The 22,565-nt window shown below is 36.3% G+C and overlaps 1 protein-coding gene across 4 annotated transcripts in view; it reads right to left on the bottom strand.

The window, feature by feature from the left end:
- Positions 1 to 22,565, bottom strand: part of VTI1A (vesicle transport through interaction with t-SNAREs 1A) — a 251,075-nt gene that overhangs the window by 168,968 nt on the left and 59,542 nt on the right. The gene's annotated exons all lie outside the window — the stretch shown is intronic.

Here is a 22,565-nt window from a genome sequence, read left to right as displayed (position 1 = left end):
GGAAACTAAAAAATTTTGAATACACTGCCCAGACTCTCTCCATCCCCCATCAGATGTAGTTAGTGCTTATGCAAATATATTACTAATGTGTAATACAAATTAAGCAGAACTGAATAAGCTTTTGCCTAGATTTACAGAACATTTTACATCTTCAATTAGATGAGCGGCAATAATATTCACTTTGACTTCTCAAATCCCTTTCACAGATAGAGAGGTTAATTGCTTGATCTTATTGTATGGATAAAATTCAATACCTAAACTAAAAGTAAGCGTGTATATATATATATATGCATATATAGTATCTTTACACTTTTTTCAAAGTAACTTTAAATAGAGTAACAGACACCTTTTGAAATGAATTAGCTTAAATTATGTTCAGAAAAAAATTACCTTCAAACTACTTTCATACTATTAACACAGTATTTTTTAACTCTTACTCAAATATAACTAGCTGTGTTTTTTGCAAATTTATTATTAATATCCCTGGCATGTGGATAAATGTTTAATAAGAAATTGATATACATTTCAAAAGAACAAATAGCTGTGTTATAAGCACTGTATTTAAAACTAACTACAGCATATTTACAGATACAAAATAATCTAATGGGGTCAAACTTAGAAGACACTGACTAACGTCGCAAGTAGGTACTTAAAAACATGCTGCATTTTCCCCCAAATTCCATTATGGCAACAAACACAAAAAGATGCTGATATCCAGTTGTGTGAAGTACATCTTCAGTTCCACCCATTACACAATCTCCAGTAAGAAAACAGTTTTGTCCGACTGGTGGCTCAATGGCGCAGCCTATGTGTGCAAAAGTATATAACACACCAGGCTCCGAGGGTTATAAATCCCTGCCAGCCCTCCGGTTTTGTTGCATTTTTGCAGCTAAACATAACTTCGATACACAGAAGTGATCAGCTGCGTGCGGGGAAGGCTATTTTGACACAAAACACATGTTTAGAAACCTGAATTCACAAAATTATTCACAACATAAAAGATGAAACTGAAACAGCGTCTGTGCAGAGTTTGTAAATAAACAGCATTTATACTGATTTCTTTTCTGTAAAGCTGGGTCTGAAACAATGAATCTCACTCATCTTTTATGAAAGAAAAACTACAGGATGTAAATATTCAGGAGACTAATACATACATATTGTGGTACATTAATATTGCTTCTTTTGTGCTTCTCTTTTTAGAAACCAAACATCTAGCTAGATTTACTCTTTTGTTTTTGGAACACGACATGCAAACCGTAAAATATTTCGGTACTGTGCCATAGGTAACAAGAGGTTTAGCTAAGAATTTTATCGCAGCAGCAGCAAGCAAACACGAGCACAATCAAATACTCTCCTTCAATACATGCACCTGGCGTGAACCAGCTCTCCCGCCTTCCCCACCCTGACCCTCTCTCTGTTGGAAACAACCAAAATCAGTAATTCGGTTTAAACATGATCACAGCGCAGTTACAGCAGAGGGTGATCTAAGTGCGGGCTGTAAAACCAGGGCTACAGGGGGTGAGAACGAGAGAGAGAGAGAGAGACAAACACAGACTGACGAGCTCAGGGCTCTAAAGAACAGAATAATAATTTTCACCTTAGTTATAAAACAGCTAATCCAGGAAAAACAGATGTCCCAAACCAGGCTATGACATACTATAAGTGATATCACTTGTATAAGTGAGCTGAGCAATCTCAGGGGGTCTCACCTGGGGACAGTTAGGAGCAATGCAGCTTGCTTAGTGAAAGGAATACTCCCCTTGCTAATTTGCCACACCGCAGAACAAAATAAAAACTATATGCATATTATTACATATACATATTATACACACTTATAAATAACATGTATGTATAGATTTACTCTCATCCCAATACAATATGAACACTTAGCAGTAAAAATATAGAGCCAAAACTTTCATCTGAAAGCTCTTGAACAACTAATTCATATTAGTTTGCATTTTGGTAATAAGTACAAGGTAATAAAGGTCTTTACAAAGCCAAGTATACTGACATAAAGAAGTCCCTTTTTTTTGTCATGCAGACTTCGTTGCTAATCCAGACACAGAGGAGAGCTCCGTTTTAAATTTGCACTCAATTCCTTGTCTTTAGTTATTCTAATAAAATGACCCTGCAAATTTACTCAAGATGCTTAAACAGGTAAGATGCGCAGAAAACATGAATTGCATCATGTTACCAAATCAGCATGAAAATTACAAGGACAGAATTAAGATATTTAGTCCAGAAAAAAACAAACAAACTGTAAACTTGTTTTTGAATATCACTTACTTAAGGATAAGTTAATTTGAGATTAGGAGCAATTTTTTGTATTAAAGAAATTTGATTTTGAATTATTTGCATCTTTTTATTATAAACAATGAAAAAATGTGGATTTAAGCTCAGGCAATTTAGCCCTTTGTTTTCTATCTAGAACAGTTGTGCAGGATTTTTTCCATATATCTTAAATAATATTTCTTTATGTGCAAAAGGGATACGTACACTAGCTTCATTTTATTTGCTAACACTGTTCATATTAGTCTGCTAGCTAGCAGTTTCTTTGGTCATTTTCATGTTTATTTTTGGAGAGCTTTAAGGGTTTGCAATACATGGAAATGACACACTACATGTCTGGCACTACATTTTCCAAGCCAAAATATTAAATGTTGGAAAGAGCAGAGTGATGACCTGTACCCAGCACTAAATGCATCTTGGAATTTTTGTAATAATGATTTTGTGTATTTACTTAGTAGCATTCTTTAGTGTTGTTTCAAAGACATTTACATTCTTCTATGGATGTAGTTACCTCCTAATAGGGGCTGTATATCCAGTAAAAGTTAAATTCCTACCCCCAACGTTTCTTTGGTTGCTGCCTTCTTGCTCACTTTAGAATTAAACTGGTCGCACACATTTTTCATGTTTGATCCTTTAAAATAAAGCTAGACAACTTTTATAGACATGATTTAATTGAGATGGACATTTATTAGTTAGATCATACTCTTCCACAGAAAATAATTCTCCTGCTGCTTCTAAACATTTTGATCAGCCATATTCAAGTGATAGAGCAAGTCTAAGGGGGAGAGGGGAGGAAAAGAAAGAAAATGGGAGGAGAACTAGACAAGGACACCGCACACAATTCTCATGTGACCTGTGATACCACTTAATTATAAAACTCCAACTTTCCCCAAACCTTTGGGTGGAAGCAGCAGTATCCCTAATATCACACTCCAGTTTGTGTGGGCTGATTTACCCGCATTTCCGCAGGTGCCGAAATGGAAAACGCAGTGCTCAGTTTTGAGGAAGAAACCTAATGGCACAACGTAAACAAGCACGGGCATTTTAGCAACTGAATGCAAACACGGCAGAGGGATTTATTTTTTTCCAATCGATCTTTCTTCATTATGGCAGAGAACACATCAGAGAATGCTGCTGAATTTCCACCTCAATTATACGAGCCCACAAATTACCTCTAACTGTTAAAGTAGAAGACGTTCCTGAGCGCTATTCAGCTTAGCATTCTAGCCTGGCTCCAGGCTGAAGGTGGTCTGCATGTTGAACTTAGTACTGTGTGGGTTATAGTCTTTGTTTGCAGTCTTAACTGGGGATTGCACCTTAGCTACCGTAGTTCAAGCGTAAAAATACTTTGTCTGTAGCACTATATACTGTTGCCAGCGACCCTCTAAATCCTTGAACCAACTGTGTCCTCTGGTGTCACAGAAGATAATGCCAATTTATTGCAATGTGTGGCTTTTTTAACTGATTAAAATTAAGCCGTAAACACGTGACAATGGAATTAGCACATTTAGAGAGTCTGTTTTCCCACATCCCATTTTGCGCTAGTGCGGCTGATCCCTGCAACTCTACGCGGGTGCAATTTTAATGACTTCGCTAGGTTTTGATGTTCTTATGAAAAAGCAGTGCTTGGTGTTTGTGGAGAAGGTAGATATGGAAGCTGAGTAGCTGTGATTGGGGACACTGTGACATCGTTTCTGTTTTTCGATAGGATCGGTGTCATTTTCCTCCCCACGATAAGACACCTCACTGACAGAGCCCGATTAGGGAAAATTTTATTATAAAATTCACTTCTATTGAACAAGGATGGAGTGATAAACAGTTCAGCCTCAGGGAAGAAACAGGAAAAGATTTTTCCTCTCTCTCTTTTTTGTTCTTTTATTTATTTATTTATTTAAGAAAAATCCTCCCTTACGTACAATCTTACCACTTCTCCTGAAAGTGACTGCGTTTCAGTTAATAAGAATTCCCAAAACACATAAAGCAAAGATATCCAGACGTTCTTCTAAAAGCAGAAGAGCTGTGATACTTCACAAATTCAGGAATACAATTAAATAAATAAAAATTGATGACTTTTTCTGAATTACAATTTCTGAGAAACTTGTTAAAACCAACTGTCTTCCAATAAAAAAGAAGACTAGCAGTAATAGGTTTACTTTCCAGGATTCAGTTACATTTCTCTCTGCTTAGAAAACTGGCAAGCTGCAGGGTAAACAGGGAAAATGGATGCTTGTGGCCCTCTAATGCTTGAAGATGGACTAAGGAAGGAAGAACATAAGAACATAAGAACATAAAACAAATATTGTTTTTTTTTTTTAATACTAAAACATCTTGGCTTCAATGTTTCGATAGTTCATAGAGGATACCTTTAACCTGGCCTCTAGTGCCATATATGCAGTACACTTCTGTACACTAATCAGTATATTCATTGCCAGCAAATTGGTCTAGAAGACTATTTGAGGAACTTTGTGAAAAAGTGGAAAAGGAAGCAATTAATTTTAGCTCTTTATATTGATACTTAGAGTACTTCTCATAAACATGCTTAATATCAGATGGTGAAAATAATCTGTGACAAAAATAGTCTGAAAAAAAAAGGCAAATAGAATGACAAGGATACTTTCAAGGCTTCATGTCTGTGCTGTAATGATGCCTTGAACTGAATTTGTTTCTTGGTTGTTTAAGGACAGAACTTCCAAATGAAAAAACATCAGATTTGGCCAGGTTTTAATTCTGAAACGATATCCCAATCTCCAAAATGAGTCAATACATTCAAATCAATTCCTCAAGATGGTCGCCTCAAAGTTAAATGACTTGTACATCATTTAAGTCAGGACCCTCCTTAAATGACTTTTAAGTACTTTTAACAAGAACATCGTAAGTCTGCTGTCGAAGAGCCTTAAGATATCAGACCTACTGACAGTGTTCTAGATTTTTTTTTTAAACAACCATGGGAGGATGTTTACAAGCAATAATATAATTTTCATCAGGTACACCCATCCCCAAATACAACACATGTAGGATGTGATCTTCAGGTAACTTCAGTAGCATCTGAAGCCCTAGAGTAAAAAGCTTACCAAAGCTCCATGCTGCTTTGGCTAATTTGTCTTCCTAGAGGCTGTATTTGCTGTCATCTCTGGCCTTATATTAAACTGAATTTAAGTATCTACCAAAAGGCCTGCTGAAATAACACAATAGTAAAACCACTCAAAACAGCATTGAAGCAGAGAAAAGTTCCTTCATTTGTTACTTGGCTGAAAGAAGAGTAAAAAGTGTTATTTAAGAGACAAATCCTATGCTCCAACTATCTCTAATTACAAGATGAACTTACTATGGAATATTATCATCATGTTCTTTACATGGCTGATTCAGTTACATGCTACACAGTCCCACACAGCCCAGTAAACACACTTCCCAGTAAAGAGTAAGACTGCTGCATCAGAATCATACACCAGTTGGAAAAAATATGGCTAAAGAAAATAAAGAAGATCTATAAAGGTCAAGCTGGAACTCAAAAAAAATCTTCTTAGATTCAGAATGACATTATAAACAATGAATTAGTCGCCTTAATATGGGACGGAGCTGGAGGAAAAAGGTGTGTCATTTGATTAGTGGTCTGCTAGATAGATTTCCTTCAATAATTTTGCAAAACATTTGTTTCCAATTGAGTCTAACTGCAGCATGAGAGCTATTAGCTAGGAAAAAATACAAGTCAACAACCCCATCTAAACACTGGGGAATTCTAATTAGCTTTAAGAAGACAATAAGGCCACTCTCCTCTGTCCAATGTCTTCCCAAGCAAGTCTTTAAACCTGTTTGGGACTTGCTGCTCTCAAAACAAAACAAAAGTTAAAAAACGCTTGAATAATGCTGGCAGCTTATGGTTATGATATCCTCCTAGAGCTGGCTATTACCTTCCCCTCTGCATGTAGACTGAGCAGAGAGTCTGCAAAAACGACTGGCAGGAAACAAAAGTGAGATTAGAAAAGAGTATTTACATAGAGAGAACTCTATGTAAATAGACAATGCCTCAATGAGTTTTATCTGAAGTCCAGTATCCAAATATATTCTCACAGTCCCTCCCACAAATACTGGATTTTTTTCCTGGAAATCCCCAAATAGCAGTGTTTTCCAGAAAGGACCCACTTCAAGCTTGGAAGGAGGAAAAAAATCCCTCTCTCTGGCACTAGGATAGGTAACACATGCGATGTCAGCGTGGATCTCTGTTGCTATAATTATCTAGAAGATATATATTATCTAGAAGAAATAGTCAAACAGGGTTTTCTAAGCGGCGTGTTTGATTGGTTAGTGGAAAATTGATACAGTGAAGTGAAGAATAACTGATAAAGACTAAAGATAAACTAAAGAGATAATCCAGTGTGGCAATGTAGTTCTGCAGCACTGCAGCTCCAGCCTCCATTGGGTGGTGAGTGTAGGGTGATGGAAGAAAAGGATGGGCTTCTGTTGTTTGCATTTGAAGTATGAGGGAGGCATGGTGTGAGCAAACTTCAGATGTGAAGAACAAAAGCCCCATTTTCCTCTATACCATCCTTAACTAAATGACGAAGCCCAAAGCTGAAACACTGAACTATTACATTGTTATAGTTGCTGTTCCGTTCATCTGTTTTTCCCTCCACAAAGCAGAGATGCAAATACCTGCATATGTTTATTCAATGCAGGCACAGATACATTTTCAGAGAGAGGGTCATTGCATCTGTTTTTAATTCGACCTCACTTCACACTATAATTTCCCAGACTGTTGCAATATAACATGCTCCTCGCTGGTATAACCAAACCTTTCCCAAACAGGGGTACATTTATCTCATATTTAAAATCACAACTGTAAGGCTTAAACATCCAGACATTTTTTCATTTTATATAAATAATTTGGACAGAAGAATAGTACCTAAGCTGGTGGTGGATCAGAGTATGCCAGTTACAGGAACACTTAAGCGCCCATGGGCACAGCAAGACTCAAAGACCCGGTAGGTTTCAAAGAAACACTTTTTTTTTTTTTCTCTCTCCTTCTAGAACTCTTTGCTTTCTAGTAAAGCTGCAACCACAATGTTCTCTCTCTTAATGCCACCATAAAAAAATCAAAACACTTTAAAACAAATTGATGTACTCTTTAATATAGTCATCACATCATCACAGTAGCCTTGCACCCTGCTTGGTGACAACCAGAGGGATGCATAACACACACGTCTTGCCTTTTTTTTTGAAAAAAAAAAAAAAAAAGGCATTGAAGCGGGCAACAAAGAAGGAGAGAAAGACTGGGAGAGACACTCGGTTGAGATATTGGCACCTTTGATTGACATGATCTAATCAGCTTATCTCCACACTAATAAAGTTGATGGCCTGTGGAGCTGGTGTATGTCCAGCTCCTAGTGAACTTTTAGCAGCCAAAGCCTTAAGGGCCAGGACTAAGACTCAGCTTATCTAAACTATTTAAATCATTTCTTAATGATTTCAAATGATTCAAATTAGATCAATTTGAAAGGATGGAAACCCTATAGCCACTTGACTCGATTGTCTTGCTTCGTGCTGGCATCACCGGAGATTTGGTCAGAGGCATAAACTATTTTTCTACAATGAAATAATGGAGTACAACTTATACATATCTCACAATTAATTTGACCCATTTAAAGGTACCGTTCACTGTATTCCAAAGCATGTGTCTTACAGAGCTACTTCCCTGAACTCAATTAAATCCTTAAGTATGTTATTTTAAAATAACTAGTGTGAATGAACAAGCTGGCACTAGCAAATAAGCCATATGCAAAATACCCTATGCCAGAAATAGGATACTAGTTTGCAGAACTAGAAAAAGTTCTTCTGAATTAACAAGCATTTTATGTATTTTATATGTTTGTCCGACTAAAGGTTGGACAATAGACCAATATTATGGGTTTGATTAAAGTATTCCAATACATTTCATTCATTATTAGCAGAATTAAACACATCTGAAGTTCTTCAAATGCGTTTTTATAAAACTCACCGCACTTTCAACTCCAGAACTGTAACATGACAAGAAAACACATGTGGCTGTATGTATTACTTTATACTGTGCAAAAGGCTTGCTTCTTCTCTCAGGGTAAATCATTGCTTCTAAGAATACAAAAAAAATCATAGCATCAAAGTTCAGTTACATAAAACAATCTGTGGATTATGAACTCCAGTGTTCAAAGACACAAAGTAATACCTTTTGGAAAACACAGCAATATTATAAACTGAGAATCATCTGAAGAGAGGAGAACCGTATGCTTACATGTGCCTTTCAGACTTGCTAAGGTCTGATCAGTGAAACGAGGTATTTTTCAGTCAATAATACACACTAACACCTTAGGAATGTCTTGTTTTTAAATAGGCAATTTAAGCACTTTCTAAAGAGAGAGTTTTTTATATTAATACTAGATTATAAAAAACCTTGAGCAATATTTTCATTCAGATTGCGGTTTTCAGGCTGTAATTGCTTTATACAAAATCCACTCTAGTGTTATCACTCAATATCATCTTCACTGCTGTACATCTGAAGATAATTTTGTAATAAAACTTAATTGATAGAGCTTATTTTTCACTAATCTCCTAATACAGAAAAATGAAAAAGTACTAACGGTATGTATTATAAGCTCTGACCCTCACAGTGCAGCATATTTCTGGTCTATCAAACTAAAATAGATCCATTTTATAGCATCAAATATTTTATGTACTTTAATAATGTAGAGCCATTTTTTTCCCAAAATAGGAAGTAAATGGAAAATTCCCTTAATAAAGCTGTAGAAGTCATTCACAAGGAGGCCAAGCAGGACATTTCATCTCATAACATTACGTGTATGTGCCCCACTGACCACTGGTGCAAAAACTTAAACTGTTTCCATTATGGAAATCAGTGACTATGCTCTCAGTGACACACATTGACAAGTTAAATTCAGTAATTTTACAGTTATAAGTTACAAGATGTACTTTTTTTAAAATTAAAACACCGTGGAATATTTTTCATTCTCTTTTTGGTAAGTTACACCTAGCAACAACATAAAGAGCTTCACATTAAAAGTCAAGTTAACGGATCTACTAATTACAGAGGATTTTATGAGAGGATATAAATATTGTGGTCCTCAAAGCTCATAGAGGACCAGAAACTTGAGCTTTTTCTTGAGCCCTGGTTAATTTTTACAGTCAGTGCTACGAGAGCACATAGCGAATTCAAAAGCATGAGACAGCCACAGAAGGGGCCATCAGAACTGCCATGGGCATCATCTGCTGTCATCCCCACACCCTGGGTTACACTGAGATCCAGGCTGGGCACAGTGCTGCTCAGCAGATTAGATAATTTACCAATTGAAAAATAAGTGGCCTCCAGAGTTAAGGAGGCAGAACTGGCTTGCACTTAATCCAAAGAAGCTGGTTGCTCCAGACTGTTCTGTGCCACTAAATTGCTGAGAGACCATGGACAGTTTGGCTCTTTGAATATCAGGTGCCGCTCTGCATTCTGCATGGGCTGAAAAGATATAGCTCTAAGCTGTCAAGAGTGATTTGACCTCTCTACTCCTGTGTTTTGATTATTAACCCTCCAATCTCTCTAAACTTGCCATCCTCCTGCTACACTTCTGCTTCCATCTCATGTAGCAAGATCCAAACTGCCCTGCTACTCAAAGGTGACTCAAGGCATCAAGCAGAAAAGCAGGGAAATCTGTTCTGTTTGTGAGGATGCCTGCATAGACTTTTGCAGGAAATATCAGTGTTATCACCAGTACCCTACTTGATCATTCAGGACTCCTGTGTGACACAACAACTACTACATCCTCACCACAAGCCTCTTTCCAAATCTGCCTCAGCATTTGTTTGTCTGGATGTCAGAGATTACTGTAGTTTGGTCCTGCCTTTGCTTCCAACTATGGTATATTGGCCTTGCTACAGTAGGAATGCAATATAACTGACCCTGTCTCTCAAGAGGATAACAGATTGAAGGTTCCTGAAGCTCAAGAGAGTGAAGGGGACAAACCTGTGCTACCACCAGACTGGCAACATAAATGCACTTCATTTATTGCAAAACTTAAAAATATTGCCTTGAGTTTCCATTTGAATACCTCACGTGTCATTTAATGAAGAAAAAGGTTCTTTATATATAGCAATAGTTTGCCAAGATCACTGTACATGTATCAAATAGAATTAATGATGGCAAAAAGCTGACAGATTTGTGCTTTGTCTTGTGTGAATGAAAACACAACTCTCCGGACCAGATAAAAATGAGACTTTGCCTTTTTTGGCAGTCAGATCATGACAAGGCCAAAGTAATATTAAATTATTTATGAGGTTTTTAAGTTTAAATATCAAAGTGATATATATGCAGAAGAACTGTTATGACATTTGAATTTCAGCAACAGGCATTCTTTAGACATTTCAAACTATGTAAAAACTGACATTTCAGTGTTTACACACAAAAACTGCTATGATACAAAAAAACACCTCTCTACCAATACTTCATCATTTAAAACTTTTCTCTTTTCTTATATAGTCAGGTTGTTATATTTCAGCCTGCTGCAGAGCAAGCTCTTGCTTGGAAACCTGTCATCCTTATGCAAATAGGAAAAAATCTACTGCATATTAATTATAATTTTTATAGTGATCACTTTCTGTCTCATTTCCAGTAGTCAGTCTTTCATCCCTCTTATTATCTATGTAGAAAAGTTATTTTGGCAGCTAAAATACATCACTTCCATGCAATGTTTTGATGAAGAGCACCAGAGAAAATGGAATGAACTGGACTACCCAAAAAAAGGAAAAAACCACAGGTGATCCAGAGCTGTTCTGGGTATTACTTTCATGAGATACAGGAAATAACATGGACTGCTCATCAATTGCTCCATAATGTACAATGTCTGTCTCCCCAACCTTCTAACATCTGGGATAGAAATGTTTTGACATGATGATCTCTAGGTGGAAATACTGAAGGTGTTAAAATATAGATATAAATAGGGTGATAATGAAGAACAAAATGTGTACCGTTTTCTCCCAGTCATAGTTTGCAAATTAACAAGCTGCTATTGATTTTTCTTAGAGGTCAATAACAGCATTTATTGATCTGAGAAGTTAATACTTGCTGAGGTCAATATTAGATCTCAAGGGTCAGCAAATCTGGATACTGACTTCTATTTCCTGTCCATATATAAATATTATATAGGTAAAATAGGCATATTTACTCTTTGGAGATAAGAATGCACTGTACTTGACAAGATAGGAAAAACCAAAGACATAAGAAATTAAGAGTGGAACGTTCAAACATTCTAAACCTTACGCTAATCTATTGGCTTAGTGAAATACATCTTTAGTTCTGAGCTTAAGGTTCTCTATGGCTCTTGCTAGATTTGATGTTATTTCCCAGCATAAAAAATGAGTCCGTTCTAGAGATTAACTAGTACCAATATTTTCTTCAGTTCTCATCTTATCCAACATGATCGGCTGAAAAATCAAGAGAAATATTTCTACTGTCTTCAATGAACTCTGAATGAGGCTCTTAAAAATCACAGCCTATTTTCTTCAGATTTATACTTTGTACTCAAGCATGTTCAAACATCCTTTTGGGGCACTCGGAAATATATGCCTAAATATCCCTGAATTCTATTAATACATGTGTAGATTAGGGAATAATATTCTTATTTTTTATGGGATTATAAGAAGTTTTTTTTCTTTTAATTTGAAGCACTTTTTTTGATAAAAGGAGGTCTAAAATTACTCTATTCTGTTTCATTAGCATTTAATATTGCAAAAAGTACTGACTACACACATTGCACTTCTCTGAGACAGAATTTTACAAACATTTAGAAGGATTTCCTCAAAAAATAGAGTTATGTGCCTACAATTACTTCAAAAAGAGGTAAAGTTGGTCTACAGCCAAGCACTATTTTCTTGCACCTTATTTACGTACCTTATCTGCTTAGTTCATTCAGAAAAAGCCAATACTTCCTAAGGTAACTGCGCAACTTATTAAAACTGATCCTTAATCCTACTAGATTAATTTCATCCTATATCCTACATTTATAGGATAAAGGACTTAAAAGGGTAGAACAGAATTACTCAGTTTAAAACACTAAATCTAGCTCTTAATTCACTATGAAACAGTCCAAGCTAATAACTTTTTTTTTAATTCATATGCTGAGTAAACTGAAATCTAAAATAACCAGGACAATAACCTTTCTGCACAATAAACTGGCATTAAAATCAACATTTATTTTATCATACTTAGCTAAATACTTAACCAGGAAACGGCATTGTGACATTTTTATAAAACTGGTACTGTTGCTAGAATTCAAAAAATATTTTATTAAGATTACAATAAAAAAACCTCTTCAACACATTATTATTTGAGACTTAAACACAGCATTTCTAACTTATTTAACAAAATATGACACTTTCTAGTCTGACTGTTTAGATTGATCCTCACCTTAAAATTGAAGGTAGTTAACTAAAAAAGGAAAAAAGAAATAGAAATGAATTTTGGTATTCATATGGTATTAAATTTTCAGTTTTAAACTTTTCTATCTGTTATTCCTTTCACTACAGAAAAAAAAAATGGCAATCCTTATTACTAAAACAGCAAAAGCAGCTACACACAATGTAGATATAACCAGTCATTCTCAAGGCGGTAGGACAAATATAGCAGTTAAAGGCAAAATATTCAACATACAGAAATGCTACAACACTCAGTTATAAAAATCAGATTAATGCTTGCAAAACACATGATTAAAACCAAGAATCATCACATGTATGTGAATAGTGAAAATGGCAAAGACTGAAATATTTTCATCATCTAGCCCCTGTGCATCTCCAAAACGACATGCACATTCTCCAAAATCTGTTTTACAGAGTGACAGAAGCCATACAATATTCCTAAGGTACACTACTATTTCTATTTATTTCTACTGGGGAAAAAGACAACCTCTCTTGCCCCGTGTGCCCGTGCCCACCCACTTGCAATGCAACATAGGAAGCGTTTGCACCCTGCAAAAGACAGACCCTGCGTCTGGCTACAGCCACGACTGTTTATTGCAATTGGGGTAATCAGGCAAAGAGGATAAAGATTCATATAAAAATTGACCTTTACTTTTGGGGGCTAGTGTAGTAACAAGAGTTTTAGCTATTATTTATAATATTAATTTTATTAAATATATTATATAATATACATATATATTATATTCCTAATATTTGTATTTGGAAAGTCCAGAAAGAACCACATCTGATAGACAGTTGATGTTGGAAATTAAGAATGATGGGAGAGTCAGCAAAATATGGAAATGGAAGAAAAGAACACAAACCACAGAAACAACAGAATCCTGCATTAAAGCAACAAAAGACAGAGAGAAAAAGCAATGGGCAGATGTGCATATGTAGCCTATGACAGACTGAATAAAATGAATGGTAGAATGAGAGAGTTTTCAAAGTTGCAGATAACTGGCATTTTGTGGCATTTCTGGCAAGTATTACATGCTGAAATCAGAGGTTATGTCCTTAGCTGACACACAGTTGAACTTTTGTGTCTCAGCTAAGTTCCAATACAATCCAGTATTTATCATACACTTGCATGTCTGCCCAGTGAATGCTTCAACTATTTTTCAAGACTTTATGTTAGTAATTATACAGAAAAAAAAATATTTTGCCACCAGAATAGCATACTCAGTAGCATAAAATACTATATTCTATAAAGTGTTGAGGATGCAGGTTTTTTCAAGTAATAGTTTTCATGTCCAGCTTCAGGAAGAAAGTTTGGAGTTGGTTTTTCTGTCTTCTTTTTCCTCTCTCCAAACCCAGGTATTTGTATAACTATAACTGGAATTCTCAGTCATGTCATAAAAGGGCAAAGTACTGTACTTCAAAGATGATCTACCGTGATAACTCTCCTGATATTGATTTTACTCAAAAAAAAAAAATAAAGCATATTCAATACGAATAATTTTTTAATGTTAAACTTTGCTCTTTTGCCCAAGTGGAGGAAAACAGTGTTAGCCTGACAGCAAGTAGGGGTAGAGAGCTTCAAACAATAAATATATGAATAAATAAATTCTGATGTATATTTTTCTCCCTGATGTTTAAGCTCATCAACTTTGCTACTAGGTATACGTTGTATGCAAAGAGTCTCGACCCAGCAAGATCTCATGCTGTGCAAATTCAGCAGTGCCCATGTAATGAAAAGTTTGCTACCAACATACTGAAAGTCCTGCTGCTTGTATAAGCTTCCAAAACAGGAACTCACTGAAGGCTTCTTTTTAAGAAACAGAGTTTATAAATTCTGCAGACAATGAACTCGCCCAAAGAAACCATTAAATTAGCAGAGCATTATTACAGTGGAAGGACCAAAGGTGGACTTGCAATTCTATTCCCGTGTGCTCTTTCGAAGACTGCAACAGACTGACCATCACTGCTGAGACAGTAATACTCAAAGTAAGGTGATTTTTCTTGGTGAAAGTTCAAAAGAATCATGTGTAGGATAGGACAAGGAGAGGGACAGAAATTATGGCTAAAATAGAAAGTCTCTAGGGACACTATACACAGAATTTGAATTATATTCATTTTAAAACCATCAGTTTCCAACTATCTGAAAGTTTTAGACAAAGAAAACTTAGAGATAAGTTTTCTTGGACACCATGAGAGCTTCTCAGGTCACCACAAGCTGAACATCCCTCTGCTACAGACAGGGCTTTACATTCTTTGTCCTTCCATGCCAGTAAATTATCTGGATTTTAAGGACACTTAGATAAAATTCCGACATCTCACAGTGACAAACAAGCACAGTGGCTGACAGGGTGGTGCAAGTGAGGAAAACAACAGATGTTTGGAGAAAAGGCAAATTAGTGACTTTTACCATTATGCCTTTGCCAGGCTAAGGTAGCTTGGGTCGTTTACTTGGACTTTTAGAAAAGCTAGCATTTATTTATGTATTTATCTTTATTTTCTCCTTTTTTCTTTTGCTTGGCTTACCTTCACTCCCTAGATAAGTGGGAATCCCACTCCAAACATGGATTTCTGTAAAAAAAAGCTACCACAGGCACATTCAAGGAAGGCCAAAAGTAAAAGGAAATGGTGATATGAAAACCATCAACTTGAGCAAAAATAATGCTACTTCCACTTTGAGTAGTAAGTATTTTAGAATCAGACAATCAGACAATCTTTAAAATGTCGTGGGTAAATTTCCTTAATGCTAAACTATTTTAAGAGTGAAAGAAGCAGTACTGCAGAGTGAAGAAAAGAAAGAAAAAACGGCTCAACAAGAACCAATTATATTCTTATTAAGAAACAGGTCCTTACATGCTTTGCTCTGGACTAAGCTACAGTGAATATCAGTATCTATAATATTAATATCAGGGAACACCAATAAACATCATATTATGCTGAATGGGGGTCACAGCACCAGAAAACATGATGCTGAAATACTGTTTTCAGCAATTCAGTAGAGGGACCTACTCCCTATAGACCTGTCTACATAGTAGAGTTTGTCCTATACAGTATTTTTAAAATAATATTTTAAAGGTATCCTCTTAGTTCAGTTAGTTATAATTCAAATATTAATATTATTCATGAGTATTCTATGACAAGTGCCAGGTATTTGTATAAATACATACAGATTTCAGCCTGTATGATCATTTGTCTGGAATGCATACAGGAAATATTTAAGTATAAAGTTTCTGATATCTGAAACAAAATGTTTCCTTCATTCTATCAAGGAATAGGAATGATACCACAGCACCAACCAGCTATGTAACTATACCACAAACTGAAAACTATGCTTCCATTGCATATGAGAAAAAATTGTTGAATAATGTATCTTTATGAATATATCTGAATACTTATCCAAAAATCAAACTTAAAGAAAGTGGATCCCAGCCCTTGGCAAACTGAGCTGGACTTGTCCGGTCTATAGGTGACAACAAGGAGTTCCTGAACAGCAGTTAACATGCAAGCAATCTCCAGCTTGCCCCAGAACAGGGGATATCACGGCCAAATTTGGATCACTCTTTTTCCCACTGTGATCCTTTTTGGCTACATTAATGGTGTAATTCCAGAATGTTTTTCTTTCCGCTGAGGTGAAAGAAAAATAAGCATTTATTCTATTGGTATTTAAGTCAGTTAAAAGTGGTGAGCACCCAAAAGATCACTTGATCTTACAAGTGATATTACAATATTCTTCTAAAGGTTTTAAATATTTTTCAATACTCTGGAGCAGCTACTGTGCAGTACTTTTCTAACAGAAATTTGATGTTTCCTTCTTTTGTGGTACCACTGTTTTCACATGCATCATTTTTATGCGGCTAAGGAAAAATGGCAAAATTTGAGGAACAGCAGCATCGGTGAACTCCTACTACAGAATCTTAAAAGAAAATAATAACAAAAAAATGAATATTTTCCCAATACTGTAGAATGAAACTAGGTCTCAAGAATTTAACCCCAGTGTTGTATGCTCACCACTTTCAGAGGTGAGAGCCCTGCTATGGTCAGGGTCCCACTAGGGGATGCTACACAAAGTGGAGCTGAAATCTTGACCCACCGATACAGCCTAAAGTTAATTCAGTGTTTTATCTACCATTTATTTCTGCCTTAAAATGTTAAGCAGTCAGGAACAGCAAGTACTTCACATGCTTTCACATATATCAGCATACCCAAGCAACCTACACCTCAGGCAAACCTGAAATTACTGATACTTCAGAAAAAAAGAAAGTCAGATATATTGCATTGGAGAGAATGCACAAAAAAAAAGCTGAAGGAAGAGGCTTTGAAAACTCCCAGATAAGGCAGATTACTGGGTAAACATTTCATGTCCACAAACATGCAAGGTTTGTGCTGCTGTTGAATCAGTATCTTCAGGAAAGAATGCAGAGGTGAGTGGGACAGTGCTGGCATTCACAGAAATAAGTACATGTGGCTCTACGTTAATGTGTATGTACATGTGGATAAGGACACAGTATAAAAGAGAAGAGGGAGGACAGAGCCTGGAGTGCTGGAAAAGGAAGTCAAAAGGATTTTGATGCAAAAAGGGAGGAGGTGGCAGCAAAGGAAGGCAGAGCGAGCAGGTGGATGATCAGACAACCCACTGCCTGGGACGCAATGCTCAAACTGAGGTTGCAAAAAGTAGGTTGCTGGTATGAGCAACTGCACTGTAAAACCCTAAGGAATGGAAAATTGGGGCAACTTTGTCCTATCCTCCTGATACTGCTTCTGATTTTATGGTGTAAGGCAGCATTGCTGCCTTGGCATGTGCATCTGTTTCCCTCCAATGACGACCATGTGCATGGATGGATGCTCCTGAGGCCTGACATCCTCAGCAAGGAAGGATCTCCATATTTCTTCCTCCTCCCCACTTTAAAGCCTGCACTCAGAGGGAGGGCAGAGGGCTTAGACATGCAGGAATGCAATATGCCACTTCAAAATGAATTTCTGAAACAATAAACAGATTTTAATAGAAATCAGCCAGCAAAGAAAAAAAATTATATATGAAACATGAAATACCATTCCTGGTAGAAGAAACAGGGATCATGAAAAAGCTCTCTCTGATGGTGACTGGAAACTGCATAAAAACTCATTTCACTGTAGAAACTTTGGATTAAGATTTCAGTAGAAAGATGTTCTGGCATATCAAAGAAACACCTGAGAAGGAGATATTGGTATATGCTCCAGAATTCAGAAGCCCTCTCTCTTGCTCTCTAATGAAAGGTTTTACATACAGTATTCACATATACATGTATGAATAATTCATTAGAGATGAAATAGGTAGATATTAAGTGTAAATATCTGGGACAGGAATAGACTTTTTTTGTTGTTTAATGCAAGGGCCACTGGAAGTAAGGTCCTGATTTTCAAAACTTGGTTTCCATTTCCACCCTGTTTGTTATTTGAGGCTCAAATGGAATTACAATAAGCATGATCCTGGGCACAGAAGAGGGATATGAAGGTATGAGTGATATTAACTAACACAAATTACTGCACATACAGAATTAGGACTTAAAAGAAGCAGCATCATTTACCTATGGTATGGCCTAATGTAGCCTTGCATGTATAATATGCATCACAGTCACAGTTAAATTAACACTGGATATTAGATCCTCTTTTTTTTTTTTTTTTTTCTAAATTGAGCAAGCAAACCTTTTAGTTTGATCATAGTGATGCCCAAACCACATCTACCTGCAATTGAATCAGTTTAGTAGTACTTAGTGGTTTAGCATTAAAATATTCATTTTAATATTTAGAGTTTCATATGCTTTACATCAACTCTGGTGTGCATCTTTCCTTTTTGCCACTTGAGCAGCAAAACAACCCACAAAATGTGTCAGGAAAACGTCCTCCAGTCTAGGAACACGGGGGCTGGGGTTGTTCAATCAGTAAAAGGAGCTGGCAACCCAAATATCTCCAATGTTACTGTGCACAGTGCACTAGAACTTCCAATTCGATTAGTCACAGCTGGCCAGACACCTACCACAGTTATTTTAAAATAGTTCCTCATGCATTCTGAAGTCCCTGGATCTCTAATGCCTTCAGGAGCCCTCTGTAAAGACTTAGCACACTGTCACTGATCCTGTCACTGCACTTCACTCAATTCTGCATCCCCACAAGGCGGTAACTACTATCAGGCTCGAGAAGTAAACACACCTCTTTGACTAATGAGGCTCCCATTTACGTTCCAACTAGAAGGGTGCCAATCCTTTGGGGAGGGTCTGGCCATCTGCCTGCCGGCGAGGCTTCCACTACATTACATGATATATTTATGGTACAGCCCAAAAAGGGAATTCTGGCTGTAGCTCATTACGACAGCAAGAGCCGCTGAAATTTGCTTGGATCCTGTAGTGCTGAGAATTATTCATATTATATAGGGTGAGAAATATGCTGCTCTGTCTCTTGTTCAAAGAAGTTTCACCTTAACTGTTCCAGAATTATATATAACTGGAATTTCCAAACAGTAATGAGGATTGGGAAGACATTTTAAGCAATCTGAAGTCAGATTGAAGACTCAGAAGGACCTTCTGTAAAAAGAGCAGTTTGTCTTTTTATTTTTGTTTATTTTTTTAACATCACCACGACTTATGTTAGTAAAGAGATATAAAAAAGAGAAGACAAGCCAAAATATTAAGTTTCAGTGCAAAGACTAAATATCTTCCCCTCAAGCTACAAACTTTTCAACTAGCCCAGATACCTAAGAATTCAGAAGAACAGCATGATGTCCAGTAATCACCCTTCACATAGGCAAGTTCAACATTTGCCCTCAAATTACATCTATTGCAATCCATAGAAATGCCTATGGATGAAGAATAATAAATAAACAAGTGCCTTATAAATACGTAAAGTGTTGTTTCACCATGAGAGCCTGGTCAACATGCAAAGGCTGCAACTCCTTTGCGTGTTGTCATGAAACATGGTTAAAGCAATACATAAATGCTAGCCTTTTTGCCTGTTGTAGTTATTAGACAGTTGAGAAGAACTTATAAAACTCTGGAGAGAAGAACTCTCCAGATTGCCAATGGTTGTAACAAGGTTTTTCTAAATTTCTTCTTGACATAATATTCTATATTTGACTGCCAAATTTATCTCTGACCCTGAATTTTATGAAGCATTTTGACCTATTCCTCATACAGAATTCTCCTATCTGTAGCAAATATGTAAGACTCGACAGAGACAATAACTACATTATGTTCTGCTGGGAAAATAAAGAAGTCCTGGAATTCAATTTGATCCTGTTAAAAATCTGAGCCCTGGGAAAGGAATTAAGAAATCCCCCCCTCCAAACTGGGAAAAAAAGTGTGATTAATTATCTGGATTAATCCAAGAGACATTTGCTAAATTGAAATCATTTTCAGTGATTTTCATGCATTTTAAAATCCATCTTATATTTTAAGGCTATACAGGCAGAGTAAGTGATCTGAAATTAAAAATACTGTGCTCTAACCCCAACGGACACAGAAGATGAACTTAGGAAGTCAGTTAATACTTGATATTCCATGAATTAAATCATAATATTGTGCTCTTGTCTCTTACAATTCAGAGACGCTGTGAGGTCTATGGAATGCCAAGAAATACATAAAGAAGCCATCACTCAGAAATCTCACTTAACAAATGAAAGCAATATCTATAGAACCATACAGTCACACTGTAAAAATCCAGGCACTATTTCCTGGTAACTGCTGTGAAAATACGACTTTATATCAGCCATTTTAGATCTTAATGACATAAATAATGAGTGGCATTGGAAATGTTTATTAGTAACCAGGCTGTAAACCTATTTGTCTAGGAATAGGCATGAAAAGGAATACCAAGAAAGCTCATGGTAGCAGAAAAACAGAAACAACAACAACAAAGTCACCAAAGAAGTATTCTTTAAAAGAGCATTTTGATTAAAAGCAAGTAGATGAGTGAATTTTCAAGTGTTATCACCCATAAGTGTTATCACTGGCAGTGTTTTACCCATGATGTCCTGATAAGTCCTGAAAGCTGCTCCTTGTCCACATCTGTGCTGTCCACAGCTTGGGCAAAGGAAATACAAGTCCTGTGGCAAACCTATTGTGCTTCCAAATCAGCTACTCAGACGTTTGGAACATACTCTGGTGAATATTTAGGAGAATGTTCTTTCCTTTACTGTAGACCTACACAGGCTTTGACTATTACGAAGTTGTTGGTAGTCTCTGAAAGCTTCACTTAGTCATTCAGAAAGTGCTGCACTCACATAAGCATCCTCAACATCAACAAGTGATAACCAACAAACTGTGAGAGCCTGACAGACAGCGCTGAATCGTGTCTTAAGAGATGGTGACATGAGTGGCATCCTGTTCAGGCTCCACTGAAGCCCCTGCATCAGTGGCACCATCGAAAGAAGCAAGTGAGACCTTCCAACAGATCTCGGCTTGTAGGAACAACTGTACATAAGATGAAAGAGCTTATCAATTTAGAGATGCAAACAGGAAAAAAGCTTCCAATTTATCATGGTAAGTTTCAGGAATGGTAATGTGAAATTGCATTAAATTAGTTATGTGATGTCAGATTAATCCTTAGATGATCACAGGGACGGGTTAAAATAGTATATGTATTTTTGCTGATTAAGGTAATAAGAAGGCCCCAGATCTGACTTACTGCAGAAATGAAAATCATTACAATAAGCAACATACACATCTCTAATTATGAAAAGACATCATATAAAAACAGTAGAATAGATACTTAAGGACTGTCACCTGCACATCATTTTTATGCAAAAAAAGAATAACCAAGGCAAGATGAGGTCTGAGAAAAATGATGAATCAGAACTTCAAAATGAAAAAAAATTAATATTGGGCCTCAAAACAGAATGATCATACAGTAACTCCAGATGTGATAAAAGTAAATTCTTCCATTTCACTGAATTAATCTAATTCCAGCCATGCCTTGAATCATCATGATCAGTAGCAGGAACTAAATATAATTAATCTGTTCCCATAAAAATCTTCTGCAAAAATATATATTGTAATAGAACTAATATTTCCCAAACCATGATCTTTAAAATATATAACACTATTAAACACTATTATATATTTTTACATCACTAATCTCCAGGGAGTTTGGGAAGACAAGGACTACATATGTGATTGCTTGTGACATGTAAATGGGGAGTGAATTGGTTTAACTCCATGGAAGTCTATGCAGTTACACCTGTTTTTGATCCTGAAAGGTTCACCTCCCTTGTAAATACACATTTGTACTTCAGCCAGTTCTCAGAGATCACCATGGAGATGTGCAATGAAGTTATCATGATCACCATTTCTGTAAGAACAAATCCTAAAGGAAGTAAAAAGGGAGTAGGACTCTTCTTCCCCCAAATGGCCAGGCTGATTTTCTGTATACTGTTACTCTGTGAAAGATCTAGACTCAACTAGATCAGGAGTCATATCTGAAATGATTAGATAGTCTAAAAAAAAAAAAAAAAAAACCATTTAAGCCATTAAAATCATGGATGGAACAGATCTGAACATCTGCAGCAAAGTGAACTTCATTGCTATCATGACCAATTCTACTAATCCTTTATCCTCTGAAACAAGAGAATTAATACATCCAGTCATTACTCTTTACAGCACTAAAGCCAGAATAATTAAAATGCTGGCACCCTAGTAATCCATCCATTTAACAGAGCCATATTTAAGTCTATCAAGGTTCAACTTAATTTGCTTCTCAAATAAGGCTTGAATTCTACAAGGATACTGGAATATATCAATTAATTGGGAATCTCTGTCAGAACATCACTTATATTTTCTGAAACTTTCTTTAACTTTGTACGGGCTTAT

Source organism: Nothoprocta perdicaria, unplaced genomic scaffold, assembly GCF_003342845.1.
Source record: "Nothoprocta perdicaria isolate Ctin4 unplaced genomic scaffold, notPer1 scaffold_7, whole genome shotgun sequence".
Lineage (NCBI taxonomy): Eukaryota > Metazoa > Chordata > Aves > Tinamiformes > Tinamidae > Nothoprocta > Nothoprocta perdicaria.
This window is presented reverse-complemented; position numbering and strand designations above follow the sequence as displayed.